The following is a 7,918-nucleotide window of genomic DNA, read 5'->3' on the forward strand; positions in this document are numbered from 1 at the left end:
ATGTGCGCTTTCATCACCACTTTTATTTTCCAAAAACTCGCATTTTACTTTCAGAGGTGTTTTCCAAACAAATAAGCATAAAGCTTACTTCTTACTTCTTCCACGCGTGTTCTTTCCACATTTGGATTTGGGGCATGATGGAAAGAAAACACAAATCTCCAACAATATTGGAATACAGTGTTCTTTGCTACGGATAAAAGAAGAAAAGGGATTTTACTTATCTGGAGAAGCTGCTCCTTCCAGAGACAGGCATCAAGCCAAGACACTGGTTTCCTCAAAAGCCATAGCCCAAAATCCTCAGCCTGTGTCCACAAATGCATCTCCACGAGCAAACCGCCCCCGAGGCAGCGAGGCCTGCACCAGGCTCCCGGGGCTACTCGCCCAGGGCGGAACTGACCAAGGCTCGTCACACAGAACAAGCGCACGGGCAGTGACCACCGGCTTTTTCATTTTTATTCACCAAGAAATTTGGGATGAGAAATAAAAGGACTCCATTTGAAATAGATGAAACTGTCCTTGCTAAGGCCCTGTGTGGGGGCCTGGCTGAATATGAAGTTTTCCATTCTGGGGAGTTGAAAAATGGTTGTTGTAGAACATGCACGACCTGGACACGGACAGATGTTCACAGTAAAACGTGCTGCCGAACGTGGGCCCTGCACGGCCCTCCCTGCGTATATACCTATAGCTCCATCCATCCATCCATCCATCCACTCATCCATCCATCGAGCTACCCATCTGTCTACAGCCATCATCTATCTATCTATCTATCTATCTATCTATCTATCTATCTATCTATCTATCTATCTATCTATCTATCTATCTATCATCTCCATCTATCCATCCACTCATCCATCCATCGATCTATCTATATCCTTTTATCCATATCCTTCCATTGACCCATCTTTTCTTATCCATCTATCATCTATCTATCCATCCATCCGTCCATCCATCCATTTATCTATCTACTATATCCATCTATCCATCAATGGCTATCCATGTATCCATGTATCCATCCATCCATCTATATCCACCATCTATATTCCTCTATCATCCATCTATCCACGTGTATCTATCCATCTATCCCTCCACCCACCCACCCATCCATCTATCATCTAACGATCCATTTATACCTATCTACACATGCACACACACATACACTTAAAGGGCACACACCAAAATGCCAACAGTGGTAATCTGAGTGTGTTTCCCCCTTTCTGTTTATATGTATTTCCTATGTCTTGTACAAGGGGTGTGTGAATTATTCTTCATGTAAGGTTAAATAAAAAGACACCAAGAGACAGGGATGGAGCCAAGAGCCCCAGGGCAGCATGCTGGACCCAGAGTGGCCACAAACAGCCCCCTGTGCAGGGCGACTGCCGACAGGTGTGTCCACGCGGCTACATGAGTCCAGCTCCTCAGGCAGGAGGTGGAGGTGAGGATGCGCGAGCCCTGTCCCCTGGCTCTGACGGTCAATCTCAGCTACCAAGAACAGCCATGCCGTTTTCACATCTGCGTTGCCTCAGTTGCTCTCTGGAGAGAAAGCACAACTGTGGGACTTCAGGCTCAGAAGCGGACCCGGTGGGGATGTCCACTTGGCCAGAGGGACTGAAGACCCTCCTGACTTGGCCCACAGGGCAGGGACCCAGGCCACTGCGGCGGCCAGCCGCCAGCCTTCGCCGCGGGTCAGCTTTTACCTGGAGGGGGGCAGGCGTGCCGCGGTCCCTGGGCGGGCATGGGTGCCGAGATGCCCCTCGTCCCCTGGTGCCCAGCACGCTGCGCAGTTCGCCAGCCCGCCTGCCTTCTGCCTCCAGGGGGCCCGGAGAGGCACTCAAGGGTATTTAGAAGAGAACCTGAACAGTCTGGGGGGCAAAAGGACCCCTTCTTGAGCCCAGTGAATGCCGGGGCCAGAGGGAAGGCAGGTGGGAAGACTTCCAGGCCCCATCCTCGGAGAGAGGTGACTCGACAAAACAGAGGGACACTGGCGCGGGGAGACGGCTGGCCCGGGGCAGTCGTGGCTCGATGGGTCTGGCTGACAAGACCAATGTTCTCCAGCCCACGAACAGGGGTGCGCTGACCCCCGCAGAGCCAGGCCCAGGGCCGGGCGGGGGCTCTCGCTGCGCCCCTCTCCAGGTGAGCCACTGACCTCTGAGGGCGGGGGCCCTGGCCTCCGGAGCCGGTTTCCTCCCCAGCCAGGCCGGAGGACGAGGGCTGGCAATTTCCCCGGAGCCCAGGCCCCTGGCGGGGGAGGGGAGTGCCTGGGGCTTCTCACCTCCTTGCTCAGGAAGGTCCTTGGCGTTTGGGAGCCTCGGGGCTTCTGTCTCTGATCTGCCGTCTTATCTGCTGTTTCCCCAGAAGAAATCCTTTAACTCACTGTGCGTTGGCCCAGCCCGAGCAGTGCGTTCAGAGCAGGACCCCCGGTCCGGGTGGAGGAGGACGGGGCCTCCTGTCTGGGGCTTTAAACCAGAGCAGCTTTATTTACTCACTGGACAGCCGCGACCCTGGAGGCCAGTCCTTCCACCTGCCCTCCGCCCTCCCCGCGTTTATGCTTCTAGAAAGACCCAGATCAACGCTACAGCTCCTTCCATTACTAGTCACAATAGTTCCATAGTAGAATATCAGTAAGTCCACTCTAGTCCATACTCTATTCCTCCATCCTGTGGACCCTGGGATGATTGTGTCCACTCCACCTCTGTATTGAGAGGGGGCTTAGATTCCACATGGCTGATGGATGCAATTCTCCTGCTTGCAGCTGTAGGCACCCTTGGCTCCCTGGTGTGGTGGTTGACCTTCTTTATCTCCCTGTAAGTCAGGGCAAGTCCAAGAAACCAGAGGGTAGGAGCTGCAAGTCTGCTGAGGCTCAGGGCCTGGCTGTCACATGGCTAGTCCAGAGCATTGATGTGGAGAAAGTGGCTACAGCAGCTGCTGAGGGTAGAGAGAAGGAAGATATGATGTGGGGGCATTTTCAGGATGTGGAGTTGTCCTGGGTGGTGCTGCAGGGACAGAAAATGCTGGACATTGTGTGTCCTGCCATGGCCCACTGGGTGGACTGGGAAGAGTGTAGACTACAACGTAGACCACTGCCCATGCGGTGCAGCAGTGCTCCAGAATGTATTCACCAAATGCAATGAATGTCCCACGAGGATAAGAGGTTGTTGATGTGGGAGGAGTGGGGTGGGGTGGGGGGTATACAGGACCTCATATTTTTTTAATGTAACATTTAAAAAAAATATAAAGAAGGGAAAAAAAAGACAGACCCGGGCCCAGGCCCTCCTCCTGCCCAGGCGTAACTGGGCACAGCCGGGGTTTTGCTGCGAACACAAGCACGCTTACTCCACCCGGTCACACAGCCGTCTGTCCGTCTGCCTGTCCACCTGCCTGTCCGTCTGCCCGCCTGTCTGCCTGTCCACCCACCTGTCCGTCTGCCTGTCCACTTGCCTGTCTGCCCACTTGTCCGTCTGCCTGTCCACCCGCCTGTCCGTCTGCCTGCCTGGCTGCCTGCCTGTCCGTCTGCCTGCCTGTCCATCTGCCTGTCCGTCCGCCCGCCTGTCCATCCACCCACCTGGCCGGCCGCCTGCTGAGCAGCTCTGCCCCACGGGGGTCCAGGTGGAGGGAACAGGCCGAGCCCCGTGACGGTGGCCGAGTCGACTCTCTGAGAACTCGCTCCGAGGCCTCTAAGCGCACGGCAGCCGGACAGAGGGCCAGTGCCCAGGGCCGCCCGGCGCCATTTTCAGCCTGACCCTCATTTCCTGCGGAAGGTTTGAGCAACGTCGGCTTGGCATCCCCCATTGGGGTCCCGTGACAGGCCACCTCTGACCAGGTCCCCCAAGAGGTGACCTCGGGGTCCGCAGGACAACGGGGAGCCTCTCCTGGCCCCCGGGTGCGTGGTGGCTGTGCATCCCAAACCAGAGCTGCGCCTGACGCGACCGCCGAAGCCCCTGCCACGTTAGAGCGCTGCGCTCGCCGCGCTGAAGGAGAGCCTGACCCCTGCTGTCGGCTGTGCCCTGGCTTCTCTGGGGCTCACCCCGCGCTACGTCCAACGGATCTGCTCTTTTTAATTTTTGTTCTAGTAACAGATACACACCTCAATTTCCCCTTCCAGCCACATGCAAACGCATATTCCAGCGTTATTCCCGTTCGCCACATCGAGCTCCCGCCACCCTCCGCTGGCTTTTCACAGCTGCCTTATCCTCGTCTCCCACCTCCTGCCACCGCCTCTCAAGATATAATAGACAAGGACAAACGTTCTATCTTTTCCTAGAATTTGAAAGAAAACTGCAGATGCAGTGCCCTCACCCGGCTCCTTTGGTGTCTCCTGGGAACAGGACCCTCACCAGCCACAGCACAAGGTGGAGACCTGCAAGTCCACACCGTGAAACATGCAAATAACAAACAAGTAAGTAAATAACAATTAAATGGCAGACATCTGGGAAAAAAATCTACAGATTTTATTCGTTTTACCGATCGTCTCAACCATGTCCTTTAGAGCAAAGAAAGCCCAGGTCAGGGGCGCCTCGCGGGGTCCTGGGCGGGGCGGGAGCTCCGAGCTCACCCACCTCCCCCACAGCTGGGGCGCTGCTCGCCCGTCTGCTCCCCGACCCGCGCCCGAGTCTAAGCCCCAAGGGCCTCGCCGCCGCTGCCCGCCGGGGTCCACGTCTGCTCACTGTGCGGATGCGCGCACTTCGGGCCACTTGGGTGGTGGACCACAGGCCCCTCGGCCCCCTCCGACGTGGGCCGGAGACCTCAGGCGCTGACCGAAGCGCCCGGGGCAGCTGGGCTCGCCAACCCCGGGCCCGTCCCGGCTCCCAGGTCACCGACTCACGTTTCGAGAATACGCGCCACGTCTTCTGCACCCGGGACCTCGGCGTCAGGCTCCTCTGTGGACCAGGCAATACGGAGGCCTGCAGGGCCATGGTCGGGTCACACCAGGACGGGCCCCCGAGACGGAGAATCCCCCGCCGGAAGGGCCTCGGGGTGCCCAGCCCACGTACCGGGCCCTGGAGCAGGCCAGGGGGGCGAGCCTGGCAGCGGGTAGCGGGCAGTGGGCAGGGGGCAGTGGATGGGGGGCATCGGGCAGGGGACAGTGGGCAGCGGGCATCAGGCAGGGGGCATCGGGCAGTGGGCACCGGGCAGTGAGCAGGGGGCATCAGGCAGTGGGCAGTGGGCAGCGGGCAGTGGGCAGTGGGCACCGGGCAGTGGGCAGGGGGCATCAGGCAGTGGGCAGTGGGCAGCGGGCAGTGGGCAGTGGGCAGTGGGCACCGGGCAGTGGGCATCAGGCAGTGGGCAATGGGCAGGGGGCAGCGGGCAGTGGGCAGCGGGCCGGCGCTGCTCCGGGTGAAGGCTGTTTGGCTCTCAGCACATGTACCCGCGTATCCTCCGACCTCGAGGCGTTGTCAAAGTGGGGGTTCTTCTGCGGCTAGACTGCCTGGTCCCTAGGGGCTCCCCCAGCTGTCCCTGGAGAATGGGGTGGGTGGGGGCATGTGCTCCGGGGAAAGACAAGCCCCCGGGGCCTGGTGTCGGTGGTGGGGGCTCTGGGCTCAGGTTGGCAGGGGCCAAAGCCCGCCTGACAGGTGTGGGGGGCTGGGGAGAGACGCGCCCGAGAGCTGCTGGGGATGGGGGGCCTGCCGCAGCTCACCCCAGGCTCCCACTTCCCTGGGGCCTGGGACCCCGCTGCACCTTCAGCCCAGGTGCTGGGGCGCCTGTGGCAATGGCCTCCAACGCCGTCGGCCACGTGGGGCCAGCAGGCTCAGGCCCGCCGCCAGCACCTGGGACCCCACCTGCCAGCGCGGAGACAACGGGCCTGGGGGGATGGAGGCCCCTGGTGCCTCTGCTGTCAGGAGGGGCTTGGCCCCGGCCGCAGGCGAGCGCCCCGAGGGCCTGGGGCGTTCCGGCCGCCCGCGCTCCACCCCCACACACACCCCGCGCTCGCTGGGCTACCCGGGGCGCTACGGTGGGGCAGCCAGACCATGTGCCCTACAGCCGCGTGTCCGCTCTGCCACTGACACATCTGTGGTTCTGGGCCCGTGGCTCAGATGCTTCGTGACTCAGTTTCCCTCCGGACACGGGGTCATGACGGTTATGTTCGAGGGCTGTTTGTGCAGAGGGGCAGGGGGCTGAGATGCTCCAGTGCCACGCACACAGCAGGGGCCGGCGGTGTGCTGTCCCAGGAGCGGGACCCCGGCACCCACTGCTCGCGCCGCCCTCCACAGGCAGAGGTATGGGGCACGCAGCCAAATAAAAACCCGTGTTCACGGAAAGGCCTGTTCCAGAATAGTCCCAGGGCTTTATTCCTAATCAGCCCAAACTGGAAACAGCTCAGGGGTCCGCTAGTAAGATGGTGAACAAGCCTGGCCAGGAAAACTCGAAAAAGGAACAAACTGCCGAGCACATCCACTTACCACTGTCAGCAGCCCCCAAAGCCCGCCTACCGGAGGGCCCGGTCCCTCGGGGCTGGGGGCACAAGGAATCTAGGGTGGAAAACAGGAGCAGGGCCACGCCGGAGGCTGCCTGGGACGGGGGTTTCTGGGGCCATGTGTGGGCTCGGCTAACATTCGCTTAAGATGCCTTACTATATGTACATTTGGTCTAAGAGAGAGTAAGAACTGAAAGTTAATGGCTGCCTCCTGAAGTATCAGGTGTGCGGCTGCAGGACTAGCGTGGAGTGCTAGGCTTCCTGCGCGGCCGGTAGGGGACGAAGCAAGGGCAGTGAAGTGGTCCCGGGGGCTCCAGGGGTGGGGGCTGTTTGCTGTAAAATCCTTTTGACTTTTCGTGTTGGGAAATTTCAAGATAAAATGCTAGGGGAGGAAGATACAGAGCAGACTCAAAGGAAAATATTCCTAAGGAGAGATTTATCTAGAATATCGACAGAGCTAATCAATAAGAAAACAGGAACCCAACTGAAAACAAGCCGAATGCGAACTCCTGAAGACTAGGCGACTTGAGGAGCTTCCGCGTTGACCACCCGCCAGGCTGTTGACCCCTCACCTGCGGGCAGTGCCGCTGGAATAGTGGGCGTCCTCAGGGGCTGCGGGTGGCCGGGCAAGCCAGGGCAGCCGCTTCAGACGGCACTGGACGCAGTGTTGGCACAGGCACCCCAGAAAGACGCCCGCGCAGGCAGCACCCCCGACCTGGCTCCCACATTCGCGCCTCGGTGCGGGGCATCGTCAGGGTGGGGGGCCCTGTCCCACTGCGGAAAGGTCTAGCACCGACAGCCAGGCCTGAACCACCACAGCGTGATGGCAGTCAGCAGCTGTGGACGCATGTGTGCGCGCACACGACCTACGAGAGGGCCTGGAAAATCCAGACTCCTGCTCCGATGAGGAGGTCGGGCTGGAGGTGGAGGCCAGAGAAGACTTTACCTTCGTGGTTTTATAATATCTGTAGGAAGTACATACTCATGTGTTGCTCACGTAACTAAAATTATCAACAGGTTACCTGTTTAAAACAACTATCAGCCACAGTATTTAATTTTCCCAGCACTTATTTCAGGGCAAAAGTGACAAAGTGTGTCACTTCTTACTTAGGTTTCTATTTTTTTAGGAGGCGCCAGGGATTGAACCCGGGACCTTGTACATGGGAAGCAGGTGCTCAACCACTGAGCTCCATCTGCCCCTGCTCTAACCTTTATTCCTAAATCAAGGCTCCATTTCTCTGATTGTCCCTGGAGTGACTCAGCCCCGGGCACCCAGCCGCTCCTCCAAGGCTGTGCTTGGCCAGCACCCAGGGGCCTCCGGCTCAGTAGCCTGGCCACTCACAGGCGAACCAGACTTCCCATCCTAAACGACGGGCGAGGCGCAATGGCGGGCGGGTGATCAACACAGCTCAGGGCCGTCTGCCCTGGGCCCCCCCGGCCCTACCTGCTCAGGTGCTGAGTCATACCTGGAGCCGTGGGCCACACTGTGCCGTCGCGCCAGCCACTTCA

Source organism: Dasypus novemcinctus, chromosome 17, assembly GCF_030445035.2.
Source record: "Dasypus novemcinctus isolate mDasNov1 chromosome 17, mDasNov1.1.hap2, whole genome shotgun sequence".
NCBI classification, from domain to species: Eukaryota; Metazoa; Chordata; class Mammalia; order Cingulata; family Dasypodidae; genus Dasypus; species Dasypus novemcinctus.